Raw genomic sequence first — 19,524 nt, 5'->3', positions numbered from 1 at the left:
AATGGCGCACATGCGCAGATGGTGGTTTTACTTCCGCATCCAATATAACGCGGAAATCGGTTAGCGCGGGAGGTCTTGGAACGTAACCCCCGCGCTAACCGAGAGATCACTGTACCCATGATGAAGCGGAATCATGGACCCCATGGGACCTTCCAAGTAACATTGGGGGAGGGATTATGCATCCATTTGATAGTTGTGGAGTACTCTGTGAAAAGTTTTGGTGATACATCTATAGCAGGAGTGTCAAACTCAAGGCCTCGGGGATCAGATCTGGCCCGTGGGGTGCTTAGATCTGGCCTGTGGGCCATCCTGGAAACAACAAAGGACCAAGCTGCAGTGCCGTTGCCAGTGAAAACGGAGCTTGCAAGAGCTGTGGCCCTCCCGAGCTCTGTTTTCGCTGGAAGAGGGTTGCAGGAGGCAGTCACAGGTGAAAATGGAGCTTGGGAGCCCATTTTCACTGGAAGAGCACTTAGGCCACCAGAGGCACTCCCAACATGAGTGATGTTGAGCTGGCCGCACCCACCTCAGCTCCCCAAAAATAACTCTGATGTGACCTTCAATGGAATTGATACTCCGGATCTATAGCAATCCAATCCACAATGACCTGGTAATTTTTGTATTTTGTTTTTATATGCAAACTGATGGATTCCTGTCTGCTCTAGATAAGTATATGAAGCTGACCCCCTCTCCTGTAAAAAAAAAAAGTTTAAACCTAAGGACATTTCCTTTATTGGAACTGTTGGTAGTTGTGGTTTCCGTATGTCCTTTTAAAGAAACCCCATTTATTTTGAGCTTTTCTTGCCATGGGATACCCCTATTAATTCTTCATTGGAGTTTGTCCAACTTAAAAATAAAAATCCAGGCTGTGTGTTCGACTACACTTGAATTCAATTTTCTTTAAAATCAATAATACCAGCATTTTGTGTTCACTTATATCCCTGCTGCTAGTTTCAGTATTCTAAGTAAGCTTTGCCTATTGCTTAGTATCATTGCAAATAACATATTATTCTGCCAGTCCCAACTCCCTGAAAGTTGTCAGTAAGTCAAGAATTTTTGGGAAGGACCATGCTTGGCAGTTTCTCTCCCAACAGATGTTGAGGTAATAAAAGTTTCCTATCACTGCTACTTCAGGCTTGAAAGACCTGCAATTTGTTTCAGAAGGCATCATCATCATCTACTTGTTAGGATGGGGGAACAGTCAACACAAAGTTTTATTTGTTCCTCCTCCCTTTCTATTATTTCTGTTCTTGTTGAACAAATAGAATATTTATATCGATGTATTTCTGTGACAGAATTTATTCTGCTAAGTTTTTGTTAATGTTAAGTCATATTTGCCTCTTTGAATTTTTTCCCCTTATAGGTTTTTTTTTAAAAGAATAGAATAGAATTTTTTTATTGGCCAAGTTCCAGCATTAGTTCCAGCACTAGAATCTAGAGACCAGCAGCTCTCAAATATTTTGATCTTAGGACTTCTTTGTGTTCTTAAAAATGACTGAAGAAGACCCCAAAGAATTGTTGTTTATATGGGTTGTTATATTTCTATTGTCTATATACTGTGTTATAAATTAAAACCAAGAAATGTAAAAATATTTACTTCTTTTATTTTGCAGACAATCCTGAAAGATTCTTGGGAAATCCAGTGATTCCTATGAAAACAGCTGAGCTAGACTATAAAGACTGTGCGGTTTTTGAACCAAGGATCTATTATAGCTCCCTTGCTTGTTTATGCTATAATGCACAAGCAGTGCCTTTTCCCGAGGCCTACACTTCAGAGACGTTGTCTCCAAATCCCCACAAGATTCAGCTGAGAGGCTTCTTAATCAAGCTTGGCTTGAATCATGTAAACATATTTTACTGATTCCAGTTAGGTGCAATTCCTCTGAGTCAGAAGTCCATCATCTAAATCAGCGTTTCCCAACCGGTGTGCCACGGCACACTAGTGTGCCGCGAGACACGGTCAGGTGTGCTGCGAAGCGCCTAGGGAAACTCCAGCTGGGCGGGGCGCTGCTGGTGCCGACCTGGAGCTCCCGCTCACAGCTGTCCCCTGGCTTCTGCTCGATGCCGCGGTTTTCGGCGCTCTCCTGCTGTTGTGATTCAGTCTGAGGCTCCTCAGGGAACGGCTGGCATTCTGCCGGCTCCATGCTCAGAGGGGGAGGACGAGGAACAGGAGGAGGAGGAGGAGGACCAGGCAGACGGGGAGGAGGAATTGCAGGCCGAGGAAGAGGCAGAACAGCCTGAGACCCCCGGGGTGAAGCTCTCCCCAGCGAGTAGCCTGGAGTCCTTAGATGAGAACGCACAAGCCATCATCGATCTCAGGCAGAGAAGAGCAGCACAACGAAGGGGACAATTAGCCAGGTATTACCATCCCTAATAGGCAACAGCTGGGTTTGGGTGTGGTTCTCCCCAGAAAGGCTGAAAAGGCAGGCCCGCCCTTCCTGTCTTGTGGAGAATTATCTTTTGGGAGTCCTGTGACCTTGCTGCAATCCTTGGTGTCTCTGATTCTGGCTTGTGGCCTTGAAGGCTGAAACCTTGGGGGAGGCGTGGGTCTTATTCTCTACAGTGGTGGGTGTGCCAGCAAGAAGCCTGTTGTATTGTCTGGCCGTCATGACTCTTCTGTGAAGCCTCATAGCATCCCAGTGTGTAAGAACAGTTTTTTCTCTGTGTTTGTGTTCAAAAATATAAAGTGACTTTGCGTTTTACCAGAGTGTCTGGCTGCTTTTTTCAGTTGGTGCTGAAGTCTGGGGGCACCCAGACAGAACACCTGCTGGGCCCCAAAGAAGGAAGGCAGGAAGAAGGAGAACTTCATTCTTCGCGCCTTTTTCCCGCCTTCCTTCTTTGGGGCCCAGCAGGAGAGCGCCAGAAACCGCGGCATCAGGCAGGAGCCGGGGGACAGCTGCGAGTGGGAGCCCCAGGACGGAGGCACCGGCAGCGCCCCACCCAGCTGGAGCTTACCTGGCGTCGGCGGCAAGTGTCCTTTGTGGCCCGGCGGGAGGGCACTGGCGGTGGGAGTGGGGTGGTGGTGGCTGCAGCGGCTGCAGGCAGTCGTGGGGAGATGGCGGCGGCGAGAGGGAGCTCCAGAGCCTCCTAGCATTGGTCAGGCGGAGCATGGCTTATTTACAGCTCCTTGGCACTTCTCCCTTCTTGGAAGAGGCCTTGTTGACAAAACCATGTGGCAGCCACTGGCGAGGAGCTGGAAAGGACGAGGGGAGAGAAAAAGCAGGGTACCAGCAGTCGGGCAGGTGTCTTGAGGGGGCACTCCCATCTGGAAGGAAGGGAAGAAAGGTGAGGGCGAGCTATGAAGGAAGGAAGGAGGAAGGAAGGAAGGAAGGAAGGAAGGAAGGAAGGAAGGAAGGAAGGAAGGAAGGAATGGTAAAAGGGGCGATCAAGAGAGGAATGGGTGAATGAATGGACGGAGGGTGGGAAGGAAGGAATGGGTGAATGAATGGACGGAGGGTGGGAAGGAAGGAAGGAAGGAAAGAGGGAAGGGACAGGAACAGAGGAAGGGTGCAAAGGAAGCAAGGAAAGGTGTGAAAGGGGAGAGTAAGAGAGGAAGGAGTGAAAGAAGAGAGTGAGGGAGGAAAGAAGGGAGGAAGGAGAAGGAAAGCAAGAAATGGAGGGAAGGAAGGAAAGAAGGAAAGAAAGAAAGAAAGAAAGAAAGGGGGAAGGGACAGGAACAGAGGAAGGAAGCAAGGAAATTTATGAAAGGGGAGAGTAAGAGAGGAAGGACTGAAGGGAGGGAGGGAAGAAGGTAGGAAGGAGAAAGAAAAGAAGAAATAGAGGAAGGGAAGGTAAAAGAGAGAAAGAAAAAGAGCAAGAAAGAAAGAAAGAAAGAGAAAGAAAGAGAATGAAAGAGAAATAAAAAGAGAGAGGGGGAATGAAAGAAATGGAAGGAGGGAAAGAAGGAGAGAAAGAAAGAGAAAGAAAGAAAGAAAGAGAAAGAAAAAAGAATGAAAGAGCAAGAGAGAAAGAGAAAGAAAGAAAGAAAAAGAAACAAAAGAAAGAAGGAAGGAAAGAAGGAAAGAAAGAAAGAAAGAGAAAAGAAAGAAAGAGAATGAAAGATAAATAAAAATAGAGAGGGAGAATGAAAGAAATGGAAGGAGAGAAGGAAGGAGAGAAAGAAGAGAAAGAAAGAAAGAGAAAGAAAAAAGAATGAAAGAGCAAGAGAGAAAGAATGAAAGAAAGAAAGAAAGAAAGAAAGAAAAAGGCAACTCCAAAGAAAGGCTCACTGAGCGGATGCATGAAAAGAGGGACCTGGATCTCCACTTGCCTCCCCCTCGTGCTTACCTGCTCCCAGCACCAGCAGCAGGAATGCAAGCGAAAAGAAGCTATTGGCTCTGGGTGGCGGGCGGTGTTCACGCCCCCCCCCCCCCCGAACCCACGGCCCAGCACCTCCAGAGGCCGAAAGGCGCGGCTCTCTTGCCCTCACAATCCTCGGGGGGGACACAAGACCGGCAGAGAAGCCGGCCGGGCTCAGCCCTCTCCCGGCTTCCTCAATTCCGCTTCCCCAGCAGCGCGGCTTGGCTTCCAGCCCCCCGCGGTGACTCCTCCTTCCGCGGCTGCCATCGGGGCTCCCTGCCTATCTGCCGGCCTCCCTGCCTTCTTTCCTCGCGGGGGTGGGAAGAAGGTGCGGGGCTGTCGGAGAAGCTCCGCAGAGGCAGAGTTCATCGCAATCGGGGTTGGGGAGGTTTTGGCGGGCGCCGCCCCCCCCCAATTTTTCAATTTCGCTGGGCCCGTTACACCACTCCCAGTAATACCGGTCTATCGGCGGCCCTGAGCCACCATACTCAAGTGCTGCAATTCAACTATATTGAGAAGATATGTCATGTTTTCTCTTTTTTTTTTTTAAATTAAAATTTTTTATTACAAATATATACACATTTACATACAATATATGTTTTATATTAATACAAGGCTAAATCAACGCGTAACAAATAAACGGACAAACAAACATGACAAACCAACCAACAAACAAAAAGAAAATATTATTTAAAAAAATCTAATTGCTTATTTAAGTACATTAATAACAATAACTATTCACTTAGCATATTTTATAATATTTGTACTTGTATTCCCTTCAGGAGGTAAGTTTTGAATGAATTTTTAATTTTAAATTATTTTCTGGTGAAGTATGTTTTGTCCTCAGCGTATACCATTTTCTCTTGTAGGTTGTCACTGTTCTTTAAATCGTTTAATTCTTTCTTATCCGCCTTCTTTCATTCATATTTAATTTCTTTAATATCATACAGATCTTTCTTTATAAAAAGGTTTTTTGTATATATGTCTTTTGTATTTTTTTCTATGTAATAAAAAGGATATAAAGTATTGTTAATTTGATTTTTTCTTTTGAATTTTATTTCTTTTCTTAAACCAGTTATAAAGATGTATCCAGGTTTTATCGTGTTCAGAATTCTCTTTGTTTTTTAATTTAATTGTTAATGCGTCAAATTCAGCACAGTCTAATATTTTTTTAATTATCAAATCGTCGTCAGGTGGTTCGGGTTGCTTCCAATTTTGGGCTATCGTTATTCTGATTGCTGTCAATATATGAATTAATAAGTAATGTTTGTTTTTTTCAATTTTTTTATCTATAATTCCCAGGAGAAAGGCTTCAGGTTTTTTATTTATCTTCATTTGTAAAATCTCTTCTATCCAATTCTGCATTTTATTCCAGAATTTTTTCATTTTTGAGCAGGTCCACCAAATGTGGTAGTAGGTCCCCATTTTTTTACACCTCCAACATTTTGGGTTTGTTCCTTTATACATTTTGGCTAATGTTGCCGGTGGAAGGTGCCACCTATAATACATTTTGTATATGTTTTCCTTATAAGCTGTAGATTTTGTTAATTTATAGTTTTTAGTCCAAATTGATTCCCACTTATCTAAATTTATGCTATAACCAAAATTTTTGCCCCAACTATGTATACTATTTTTAATGATGTGTTCCTCCATTTTGTAGTGTAGCATATATCTATATATTTTGGAAATCATTTTCTTTTCTTGGCCTAAAATTATCTTATCTAATTCTATCTCTTTTATTTGTATTTCCTTTATTTATTTCATTTATTTATTATTTGGATTTGTATGCCGCCCCTCTCCGAAAACTCGAGGCGGCTTCCTTTTCCCTTCTTGATATTTTGATTTAATTACGTTATACGCCCACCAATCGATTTTGATTCCAATTTCTTCTAATTGTTCCCTAGTTTTTAATTCCCCATTTTTTTCTAATGTTTGATAATAATTTAACATTTTGTTTAGTTCTCTTGAGTTTGGGTATACCGTCGCCTCTAAGCTCGAGTACCATTTGGGAATTTGGTGGTAGTACATTTTTTTGATTTTTTTCCAAGTTGTGTATAACGAGTTTCTTTTTATATGTTGTTTGAAATAACTATGTGTTTGTTCTTTATTTTCCCACAGAATAGCATGCCACCCTGTTCTCATATTGTGTCCTTCCAGTATTAATAGTCTTTTATTTTCCAATTTAAACCAATCTTTCAACCAATCCATAATTGCTGCATTATAATATAATTCGAAATCTGGTAGTGCAAATCCTCCTTGTTTGATATTATCTTGTAGATATTGTATTCTAATTCTAGGTTTTTTTCCGGCCCAGACAAATTTTGTAATCATTCTATTTAATTTTTGAAAAAAGTCTTTTCTTAATATAATTGGAATCGTCCTAAATAGATATAGAATCTTGGGTAAGAGGGACATTTTTATTGTTGAGATTCTACCTATGAGCGAGATAGGCAATTTGTTCCATTTTTCTAATTTCCTTTTTATTTCTTTTATGAAAACCGTATAATTATCTTCCTTTATTGTAATTGCTTTTGCTGTTAATTTTATTCCCAAATACTTAACTGTTTTTACTATTTGTAGGCCTAATCTGTCTTCTAATATTTTCTTCTCTGTATTTGTTAAATTTTTTGTCAGTATTTTGGTTTTTTGTTTATTAATTTTTAGTCCTGCTACTTTTCCGAATTCAGTGATCTCCTTTAATAAAACTTCCCCTGATTCAATTGGATCTTCTATATTGAATACTAGATCATCGGCAAATGCCTGAATTTTGTATTCTTGTCCTTTCAAATTTAATCCTTTAACATTTTTATTTAACCTTATCTGATTTAATAAGATTTCTATGGCCAAAATAAATATTAATGGGGAAAGGGGACATCCTTGCCGTACTCCCTTTTCTATTTTTATATTTTGCGTTAATTGGTCGTTTATTATAACTTTTGCCGATTGTGCAGAGTATATCGTCTTGATTGCTTTTATAAATTTTTCTTTAAATTTCATTTTGGTCAGTTGTTTAATAAAGAAGTTCCAATTCAAATTATCGAATGCTTTTTCCGCGTCTAAAAATATTAATGCCAAATTCTTTCCTGGGTTTGCCTCATAGTATTCTAAAATATTTATAATGTTTCTCAAATTATTTTTTATATTTCTGTTTGGTAAAAAGCCGTTCTGGTCCGGATGTATGATTTTGTTAATTATCCCTTTAAACTTTTCTGCTAATATTGTTGTGAAGATTTTGTAATCTGAGTTTAGTAATGCAATTGGTCTGTATTGTTTTATTAAATATCTTTGTTCCGGATCTTTTGGTATTAGTGTTATTAACCCTTCCTTCCAGGATTCAGGCATTGCTCCTTTATCTAGCACCTCATTCAGCATCTGTAGTAATAATTTTTTGACTGGTTCGTATATTTCTTTGTAATATTCGGCTGGCATTCCATCTACTCCTGGGGTTTTGTTATTGTTTTGTTTTTTAATTGCTAGCTCTAATTCTGTCATAGTTATGGTTTTATCCATTCTATCTATGTTAGTCTCCGATATTTGGGGTAGTTCGATCTCGTTCAAATATTGATCTATTTCTTCCTCTTTTATATCATCTTTCCTATATAGCTGTTGAAAATAGTTTTGTATTATCTTTTTTTTTTCTTCTATGTCAATTTGTTTTTTCCCCTTTTCATCTTCCAGTTGTTGGATATATTTCTTCTCTTTCTGTTTTTTAATTTTATAGGCAAGCCACCTTCCCGGTTTGTTTGCATGTTCGAAGTAGTTTTGTTTTACACTTTTGATTTTTTGGGCTATTTCTTCCTGTGCTATCAAGTTTATCTTGTGTTTAATTACATCTCTTTTTTCTTTTAGTTCGGTTTTTTTTTAATCTTTTATCCATTCGGCTTCTATTTGTTCTAATTCTTTTTGATTTTCTCTCATCTCCCTATTTTTATCCTTATTTTTTTTACTAGTGTATGCAATGGTTATCCCCCATATATATGCTTTGGTTGTGTCCCATATATTTTGTATGGTTGTGTCTTCATTCCAATTTTTTTCTAGAAAGATATCTAATTCTTTATTTGAAAATTCTTTGTATTTGTTTTCTTGTATAATTTTTGTATTCATTGTCCATCTATTTTTTTTAGTTTGGTTTCCTCTAATTATAATACTTACTGGGTTGTGGTCTGCCCAAAAGTTGGGTTCTATTTCTGCTGATATTATCTCTTGTTGTAATTCTATGTTTGTCCATATCATGTCCAATCTAGACCATGAGTCGTGTGGGTGTGAATAATAAGTATATTTACATTCATCACTGTGTCTTTCCCTCCATGTATCCTTTAATTTAAATTCCTCTATAATATCTTTGAGTTTTTCTGGTATTGTATTTTTCTTTTTACTCTTTTCTTTACCTTTATAGTCTTTGTCGTAATCTATTATTATATTAAAGTCCCCAATCACACAGATGTTTCCTTTTTCAATTTTTATTATGTTTTGGTACAACTTTTTATTTAAAAAAATTTGGTCTTTATTGTACTCGAGCAGAGTACGAGCACAGGCAGTGGGTGAGTGGGGTGCTGGGGGCACGAGGTGGTGGCCCCGGGCTCGGCCCAAGACACCCGCTCTTCCCTGTGCAGGATGGGCTGCAAGAGAAGAACCCTGTCCTCAACTTCTTGGATGACCAGCGGCACAGGGGCACCTTTTCCGAGGCCGGAATGATCCCTGGGGATCATTTCCCGCTTCACGCCAAGCGAGGCGGTCCCATAGGCCAGTGTTTCCCAACCTTGGCAACTTGAAGATATCTGGACTTCAACTCCCAGAATTCCCTAGCCAGCTGGCTGGGGGATTCTGGGAGTTGAAGTCCAGATATCTTCAAGTTGTCAAGGTTGGGAAACACTGCCATAGGCTATTTCAGGAACTGGGTTAAGCCGATTGTGTGGACTCATCCAGGAGAAAGAAAGAAGCGGGAGCGGCAAGGGATAAAGTCGCTCGGATCCGGGCCGACCTCGACTCCAATTGTAAAACAGAGTCGACTGACAACGAGTCAGTCGAGGTGACTGGGGCACGTACTTGTCCACCTGTCTGGGAAGAGTTTGATCTGGTGACACCTGATGAAGTGGACAAGGCCATTGGAGCTGTGAGTTCCGCCACCTGTTTACTGGATCCGTGTCCCTCCTGGCTGGTTTCGGCCAGTCGGGAGGTGACACGGAGCTGGGCCCAGGAGATTACCAACGCTTCCTTGGGGAGGGGAGTTTTTCCATCACTCTATAAAGAAGCGCTCGTGCGCCCCCTCCTCAAGAAGCCCTCCCTGGACCCAGCTGTGCTTAACAACTATCGTCCAGTCTCCAACCTTCCCTTTATGGGGAAGGTTGTCGAGAAGGTGGTGGCGCTCCAGCTCCAGCGGTCCTTGGAAGAAGCCGATTATCTAGGTCCCCAGCAGTCGGGTTTCAGGCCCGGTTACAGCACGGAAACCGCTTTGGTCGCGTTGATGGATGATCTCTGGCGGGCCCGGGACAGGGGTTTATCCTCTGTCCTAGTGCTCCTTGACCTCTCAGCGGCTTTCGATACCATCGACCATGGTATCCTTCTGCGCCGGCTGGAGGGGTTGGGGGTGGGAGGCACTGTCCTTCAGTGGTTCTCCTCCTACCTCTCTGGCCGGTCGCAGTCGGTGTTAGTGGGGGGTCAGAGGTCGACTCCTAGGTTTCTCCCTTGTGGGGTGCCTCAGGGGTCGGTCCTCTCCCCCCTGCTATTCAACATCTACATGAAACCGCTGGGCGAGATCATCCAAGGACATGGGGTGAGGTATCATCAATATGCGGATGATACCCAGCTTTACATCTCCACCCCATGCCCAGTCAACGAAGCGGTGGAAGTGATGTGCCGGTGCCTGGAGGCTGTTGGGGCCTGGATGGGTGTCAACAGACTCAAGCTCAACCCGGATAAGACGGAGTGGCTGTGGGTTCTGCCTCCCAAGGACAATCCCATCTGTCCGTCCATTACCCTGGGGGGGGAATTATTGACCCCCTCAGAGAGGGTCCGCAACTTGGGCGTCCTCCTCGATCCACAGCTCACATTAGAAAAACATCTCTCAGCTGTGGCGAGGGGGGCGTTTGCCCAGGTTCGCCTGGTGCACCAGTTGCGTCCCTATCTGGACCGGGACTCATTGCTCACAGTCACTCATGCCCTCATCACCTCGAGGTTCGACTACTGTAATGCTCTCTACATGGGGCTACCTTTGAAAAGTGTTCGGAAACTTCAGATCGTGCAGAATGCAGCTGCGAGAGCAGTCATGGGCCTACCTAGGTATGCCCATGTTTCACCATCACTCCGCAGTCTGCATTAGTTGCCGATCAACTTCCGGTCACAATTCAAAGTGTTGGTTATGACCTTTAAAGCCCTTCATGGCACTGGACCAGAATATCTCCGAGACCGCCTTCTGCCGCACGAATCCCAGCGACCGATTAGGTCCCACAGAGTGGGCCTTCTCCGGGTCCCGTCAACTAAACAATGTCGGTTGGCGGGCCCCAGGGGAAGAGCCTTCTCTGTGGTGGCCCCGACCCTCTGGAACCAACTCCCCCCGGAGATTAGAACTGCCCCTACTCTCCTTGCCTTTCGTAAACTCCTTAAGACCCACCTGTGTCGTCAGGCATGGGGGAACTGAGACATCTCCCCCGGGCATATACAATTTATGAATGGTATGTGTGTATGTATGTGTGCTTAGAAAATGGGGTTTTTAAAATGTTTTTAGTAGAAATTTAGATTTGCTGAAATTGTCTTCTGTTATTCTGTTGTGAGCCGCCCCGAGTCTGCGGAGAGGGGCGGCATACAAATCTAAATAAATGAAATGAAATGAATGAAATGAATGAAAGAAAGAGCCTCCTGGCATTGGTCAGGCGGAGCATGGCTTATTTACGGCTCATTGGCACTTCTCCCTTCTTGGAAGAGGCCTTGTTGACAAAACCATGTGCTTTCTAGCGAGGGGAGAGGGGAGGGGGATCCCACACCTGGCAGCCACTGGCGAGGAGTTGGAAAGGACGAGGGGAGAGAAAAAGCAGGGTACCAGCAGTCGGGCAGGTGTCTTGAGGGGGCACTCCCATCTGGAAGGAAGGGAAGAAAGGCGAGGGCGAGCTATGAAGGAAGGAAGGAAGGAAGGAAGGAAGGAAGGGAGGGAGGGAGGAAGGAAGGAAGGAAGGAAGGAAGGAAGGAATGGTAAAAGGGGCGATCAAGAGAGGAATGGGTGAATGAATGGACGGAGGGTGGGAAGGAAGGAATGGGTGAATGAATGGACGGAGGGTGGGAAGGAAGGAATGGGTGAATGAATGGACGGAGGGTGGGAAGGAAGGAAGGAAGGAAAGAGGGAAGGGACAGGAACAGAGGAAGGGTGCAAAGGAAGCAAGGAAAGGTGTGAAAGGGGAGAGTAAGAGAGGAAGGAGTGAAAGAAGAGAGTGAGGGAGGAAAGAAGGGAGGAAGGAGAAGGAAAGCAAGAAATGGAGGGAAGGAAGGAAGGAAGGAAAGAAAGAAAGAAAGGGGGAAGGGACAGGAACAGAGGAAGGAAGCAAGGAAACTTATGAAAGGGGAGAGAGGAAGGACTGAAGGGAGGGAGGGAAGAAGGTAGGAAGGAGAAAGAAAAGAAGAAATAGAGGAAGGGAAGGTAAAAGAGAGAAAGAAAAAGAGCAAGAAAGAGAAAGAAAGAATGAAAGAGAAATAAAAAGAGAGAGGGGGAATGAAGGAAATGGAAGGAGGGAAAGAAGGAGAGAAAGAAAGAGAAAGAAAGAAAGAAAGAAAGAGAAAGAAAAAAGAATGAAAGAGCAAGAGAGAAAGAGAGAAAGAAAGAAAAAGAATCAAAAGAAAGAAGGAAAGAAAGAAGGAAGGAAAGAAGGAAAGAAAGAAAGAAAGAAGGAGAAAAGAAAGAAAGAGAATGAAAGATAAATAAAAATAGAGAGGGAGAATGAAAGAAATGGAAGGAGAGAAGGAAGGAGAGAAAGCAAGAGAAAGAAAGAAAGAAAGAAATAGAAAGAAAAAAGAATGAAAGAGCAAGAGAGCAAGAGAGAAAGAACGAAAGAAAGAAAGAAAGAAAGAAAGAAAGAAAAAGGCAACTCCAAAGAAAGGCTCACTGAGCGGATGCATGAAAAGAGGGACCTGGATCTCCACTTGCCTCCCCCTCGCGCTTACCTGCTCCCAGCAGCAGCAGCAGCAGGAATGCAAGCGAAAAGAAGCTATTGGCTCTGGGTGGCGGGCGGTGTTCACGCCCCCCCCCCGAACCCACGGCCCAGCACCTCCAGAGGCCGAAAGGCGCGGCTCTCTTGCCCTCGCAATCCTCGGGGGGGACACAAGACCGGCAGAGAAGCCGGCCGGGCTCAGCCCTCTCCCGGCTTCCTCAATTCCGCTTCCCCAGCAGCGCGGCTTGGCTTCCGGCCCCCCGCGGTGACTCCTCCTTCCGCGGCTGCCATCGGGGCTCCCTGCCTATCTGCCGGCCTCCTTGCCTTCTTTCCTCGCAGGGGTGGGAAGAAGGTGCGGGGCTGTCGGAGAAGCTCCGCAGAGGCAGAGTTCGTCGCAATCGGGGTTGGGGAGGTTTTGGCGGGCGCCGCCCCCCCCAATTTTTCAATTTCGCTGGGCCCGTTACACCACTCCCAGTAATACCGGTCTATCGGCGGCCCTGAGCCACCATACTCAAGTGCTGCAATTCAACTATATTGAGAAGATATGTCATGTTTTCTCATTTTTTTCTAACCAGAAATGAGATTGCCATTATTCTTACCCAATATCACAGCTATATTACAGAAATTAAGAAATAGTATAGTCTAGTACATCTGCAGTCAAAACTACTTTAGATTATTTAATTGCAACGATCCTGTATATTTTTAAAAAAACTAACAATATGCATTCATTTTGCTGGTACAGTTATGTTAAAAATTGAGAAAGGTGGCAGATAGTTAAGACCAAAACAATTGAGGAGTTACATGGAATTTGAATCAAAGTTAAAGAATTGCATTAAGGCAGATAATGAGAAGAACACATATCCTCATTCCTTCTATTTTAAGACAGCAGTAGGTAGCATCAAGGTTTATGTGAATCAACTTTGTTTTTGCACAATAGACAGAAATCTACCATCATGTGTAAAACAGGAAGACGGGCATCAAACTGGGTGTCTCCCAAGCACAAAGTGTTTGCAAGCATATTCTCTGACGTGGGTTTTACTTTCAATGGGTTTTACTTTCAATAGTGGAACTGGAGTTTGCACAAAAGGAGCTAGTTTTTGAGAATGCACTTTTCTCTCCTGCTTCATAGAGTAAATAAAGAGTTCTTGTAAAGACTCTTGTTCAGATTTAAGGAGACAGAGTTCCTTGTTGATCTATTGCCAACTGTCCAGAGATCTGTGTATCAGTTCATATAGTCAAATGAAGAGGGATATATTTTCTTATTGGAGCAGGAAGAAGTTTGTCTGCAGGGTAAAGAATGTTATTTCCCACCCATCTACTTCTTGTTCTAACATTTGATAATACTGACTCCAAATGCATGTTTTCATCACCCCACCCTGCTGCTTCATAAGCTTTGAGTTCCTCAAAATTTTCCCCACCCTTAGTATTGAGCCTTATTTAGCAAAATAAGCCTTTAACACATTTTCTTCTTTTAATAACATATTTAATTATAAATTTGAACATAGTTCTATAGGGTGGGCTTGAGTGTGGAATGTCTTCAAGATAAAGCCAGATAATCAGCTTCCTTTGGAATTGCAAAGGAACAATAAATACTTTCATTTATAGTTGCCATATGAACATCTAGGAATAAGATTAAACTCAGGAGAATTTAAAGCACAGAGGATATCCTCTGCTCCAGGTCCCTCCTGGTTGCTTAAGATGGCATATGATGGTTAATACATCCTGTCAGGAAAGATCAGCTGAGTGGAAGCGAAGGCATATGTGTACCATGCCGCCTTGATCGCATCAGTGGAATCCCACCTGGCCGCTCTGTTTAGGGTGACCTGCTCCCTTCTTAATCGGGGGGGGGGGGGGCTGGGGAACCCTTGCAGAGCAATGCCGAGGACTTTAACTCATTTTTTGCTGATAAAGCTGCTCAGATCCGGACAGACCTTGACTCCGATTGGATAGCAGTGTCGGCCGAGTCAGTCGAGGTGACTGGGGCCCGTTCTTGTCCATCTGTCTGGGAGGAGTTTGACCTGGTGACACCTGATGAAGTGGACAAGGCCGTTGGAGCTGTGAGTTCCGCCACCTGTTTACTGGATCTGTGTCCCTATTGGCTGGTTTTGGCCAGCAGAGCGGTGACACGGAGCTGGGTCCAGGAGATTGTCAATGCTTCCTTGAGGGGGGGGGGAGGATTGGAATTGGGAGGTCGAGTATTCCCATAGTTCTCTTTTGCCCAGGACTGGTAGGTGGGGAGAGATCAAGCCCAAGACCCTACTAGGGTCAAATAATCTGCCCTCTCCTCACTCTAATATCTACAGGAAGCTGCCGGGGGAAATCATAAGGCCAGGTTATTTGAGATTACTTATCTCCCATTTTTTCTGTTCAACCCTGTCAGCTCCCCAAATAGCATCTGAGAAATAAATCAGATTCCAGTCCAATTCTCTCATCCAAGGTTCGATTTATTAGCAGAGCTATATTGGTCACGCCATTGCCATTCCGATACTAACTAACTTCCTTCCAATACACCGCCCAGGTTAAGGTTCATCCCACATCTCCATAATCACAGGTTCATCACAAGGACCAGTCTGAGTGCAGGGAATTTACTGACTTTTTACTTCAGTTGATGCAGAATAAAAGATGACCTTGGACTTTAAGAAAGGAATTTGGCTAGTAACTTTCCCTCTCATGCAACTACTCCTCCCAGTTCCCCTAATTCTTGAAAAAATAGTTTATTAAGTTTCACATTTAAAAAAGACACAAAAGGGGAGGGGTATGGGTCAAAAGAGATAAAAGTGATAAACAGGTGGTTACATCATTGTGCAGATGGTTCTGTAGTTTTAATTTTTTTTTTAATGATATGATTATATTTACCACATAGCATATATGCATCAATTATATATATTGTATTTTAAGTAACAGTTAGCTAAAAATAAGTATTGGACCATTATATTAGACCCGAAAATTAGAAAAGAAAAGGAAATGAAAAGTCGAGAAAGAATATAGATGAGGGAGAAACAGATATGGAAAAAAGAAAAGAAAAGAAAAAAGAAAAAAAGGAGCAATAAAGAGAGTCTGTCAATTCACAGACATTTGTAGGAAGTGCGATATAGTAGTAAGTTGAAGTAGTAGGTGTAGATGATATAGGGAGAAATATAAAAAATTAGTATAAAAATAAATTCAATTAGGAGTGGTTGAAGAGGTGAAAAAAGTTTATATTGCATATTTAGAATCCAATTGATTATTGTCGGTGTTTGGATTACTTATAATAGTATATAATGTTTTTGTTTATTTTTTTTTGTAAAATAATATTTATTGGTTATATACAAATATATACAAAGAAACAATACAAAACAGTGTTGACAAGACAAGGTGTTCATATCATAAGCATCTGATCATTGTTTCCAATAGGGTCGAACGAACCACATTTAACAATAACATTGAACATAAGACAACCCCTTCCCCCCCCACCCCGCTGCCAGTCTGCAGCTATATTTATTTTTTATTTTCCCGGCTATTTAGTCAGCGGAATCATATTTCTTAAAGTTTGCTTAATCGTTGGTCTAAAGCTTCCTTTTCTAAATAATGTGTTTAGTATTATAATTATTATAGTTCTAATTTATTTCTATCCTAAAAAAAAAAAAAAAAAAGGGTGTCAGCGAGCAAGCAAATAGATCGTCATATTTTGTTCTTCTCCTTCTCTCCCCCGTTCTTGATCTTTTTATAATTTGTTTTATTATATTTTGTTTCCCTTCCCTTCCTTAGCTCTCTCCCTTTCAATGATCCAGTTATAGAACTTGTCCCATGTGGTTATATTTTTTGTTTCCTTGTTGTCTTTCAGTTTTTGTGTTAAGGAGTCATACTCGGCGCAATCGAATATTTTTTTAATCATTTCTCTATCTGATGGTACCTCTTCCCTTTTCCAGTTTTGAGCTATTGATATTCTGCTTGCTGTTATAATGTGTTGGATTATATAGTAATCTGTTTTCTTTATTTTTGTATCTATTATTCCTAATAAAAAGGTCTCTGGTTTGAATGAGAGATTAATGTCTGTAATTTCGAATATCCAGGACCTTATTTTGCTCCATAATTTTTTTATTTTTGGACAGCTCCACCAGATATGGAAGAAGGTTCCAGAGGGATTTGAACATCTCCAACAGTTTGGTCTGGTTTTGGGAAAAATCTGTGCTAGTCTTGATGGCGACATGTGCCACCTATAAAACATTTTTATGATGTTTTCTTTGTATGATACTGATTTAGTGATTTTGTAGTTCTTATTCCAGATTGTCTCCCATTGGTCTATATGAATATTGTAGCCAAAGTTCTTTGCCCAGCTGGTCATTGGGTCTTTTGATATTTCAGTTTCCATTTCATAATTTATTAAGTAGCTGTATATTCTTGTAATAAAATTTTTTTTCCTTCCTAATATTAGTTTATCAAGGGGTGTGTCCTGTGCCAGTATTCCTTCATTCTTGGTGTCTTTTTGCCATTTTGAAAATATTAGCCTATATGGCCACCAGTCCAAAATTCTGTTCTGTTCTGCTAACTCTTCCTTTGTTTTTATATTTCCTTCTGTATTTAATAAGTGGTTGTAGGTTATCATGTTTTTTAATTCTGTAATGTTCGGGTGGGTAAGGGCTTCCAGACTGGAATACCATCTAGGTATTTTTATATAATGATCTTTTTTTAATTTGAGCCATGTTGTTATTAAGACATCTCTGATCATGTGGTTTTTGAAATAAGTCGGAATCTTTTGGTGCTGGTTCCATAACATATTGTGCCAACCAGAGAGCATGTCGTGGCCTTCTAGTGCCAGTAATCTCTCTGCTTTAAGCTCTATCCAGTCTTTGATCCATAGTAAATTAGATGCTAAATGATATATCTTAAAGTCTGGTAATCCCAAACCTCCTTGTTTGATTCTATCTTGTAACCATTTTAATCTTATCCTGGGCCTTTTGTTGTTCCATATGAATTTGGAAGTAATTTTATTCAATCTATTGAAGAAATGATTATTTAGTTTTGTTGGGATTGTTTGGAAGAGGTACAAGAATTTCGGCAGTATTGACATTTTGATTGTCGCTATTCTGCCTAGTAGTGAAATTTGCAGCTTATCCCAGTCTTTTAATTGTTTCTCCGTTGTCTTTAATAATCTTTCATAATTATTTTCTTTAATGGTGCTACATTTTTTTGTGAGTATTTGACTATTTTAACTATTTTAATTTCCAAAATTTCTTCCAAATTATTTTCTTGCTCCTTTGTCATATTTTTGGTTATAATTTTAGTTTTTTGAGTGTTTATTTTTAAACCTGCCACCTTGCCGAAATCCTCCACCTCTTTCATAATGTATTTCCCCGATTCCAGTGGGTTTTCTAATATTAAGACTAAGTCATCAGCATAAACCTGTAATTTGAACTCTTGCCCTTTGGTTTTCAATCCTCTTATTTTAGAGTTGGCTCTAATCTGTCTTAACATGGTTTCTGTAACAAGGATATATAATAGCGGGGATAATGGGCAGCCTTGACGAACCCCTTTTTCAATCTGAAGTCTGTCGGTTAAATCCCCATTAATTGCGATTCTTGTGTGTTGTTTGTAGTAAATTGTCTCGATCATTTTAATAAATTTGGGGCCAAATTTCATATGCTTTATTAATTCTATGATAAATCCCCAATTTAGATTGTCAAAGGCTTTTTGGGTGTCAAGGAAGATGAGAGCCAATTGTTTATCTGAATGTTTTTCATAGAATTCTAGAACGTCTAATATTATCCTCGTGTTATTTCTAATGTGTCTACCGGGTAGAAAGCCATTTTGATCCGAATGTATCTTGTTATTTAAAACTGTTTTTAGTCTGTTTGCCATTATGCTCATGAAAATTTTGTAGTCCACATTTAGCAGGGAGATGGGTCTATAATTTTGAATTCTATGCTTCTCTTCTTCGTTCTTAGGGATTAAACTCGTAATTGCCTCCGTCCAAGAGTTAGGCATTAAGCCTTTTTCTAGGACTTCGTTATAAAGTGTTAGTAGGAGGTCTCCTAAATCAGTGGAAAATTCTTTGTAGAATTCACCAATGATACCATCTGGACCTGGGGCTTTATTGTTTTTCAGGTTTTTAATTGTGTCCTCCAGTTCAGTTATCGTAATTTCTTTGTTCAACCTATTTCTTTCGTTCTCAGTCAGTTCTCCTGGTTCGGATTTTGTTATATACCTCTTTTGTTCCTCTAACGTTTTTATTTCCCTTTTGTATAATTCTGTGTAATAATCAGTGGCAATTTGTTTTTTCCCTTCTATCGTGGATTGTCTTTCTCCCCTGCTATCTTCTAGCGAATGAATATATCGTTCATTTTCTTCTTTTTTAAGTTTGTAGGCTAGCCATCTACCCGGCTTATTTGCATTTTCAAAATAGTCTAATTTAGCCCTTTTTAGTTTCCATGATAATTCATCCTGAGTCATTAAATTGATTTGGTGATTTAATTTATCCTTTTCCTCTTTAAGTGTCTCGTTTGAAATATCTTGTTGTAAATCTGTTTCTAATTGTTTCATTCTAGTTAGGTAATCTTTAATTTTTTGGTTTTTGATTTTCTTTACTCTGGAGGAGTATGAAATAGTGATTCCTCTTAAATATGCCTTTAAGGTGTCCCATAGGTTTTGTATAGAAGTGTCTTCATTCCAGTTATCTTTAAGAAAAAAAGTTAATTCTCTTTTTACTTGGTCAGTGTAGTTTTTTTCCTTAAGTAATGATTGGTTTAGGGACCATTTTTGAAAGTTTTTCTTTGGTTCTTTTATCTTAATTATAATTGGGTGGTGATCTGCCCATATATTGGGGCCGATCTCCACTTGTTCTATACATTTGTCTATGTTCAGGTCACCCCAGGCCATGTCTATTCTTGACCACGATTGGTGTGGGTTTGAAAAAAAAGTATATTCTCTATTCCCCTGATGTCTTTCTCTCCATAGGTCCAAAAGATTAAATTCTCTTGTTAGTTCAAAAAATTTGTTAGGTAGAATTTTCCTATCCTGAATTCTTTTTTGTTGTTGTTTTGTAGTCTTTTTTTTTGTCAGGGATCGCATTGAAGTCTCCTAATATACACATGTTTTTCCCTTCTAGTTGTGTTAG

The sequence above is a fragment of the Erythrolamprus reginae genome, chromosome 2 (genome assembly GCF_031021105.1).
Source record: "Erythrolamprus reginae isolate rEryReg1 chromosome 2, rEryReg1.hap1, whole genome shotgun sequence".
NCBI classification, from domain to species: Eukaryota; Metazoa; Chordata; class Lepidosauria; order Squamata; family Dipsadidae; genus Erythrolamprus; species Erythrolamprus reginae.
Note: the sequence above shows the minus strand (reverse complement) of the source record.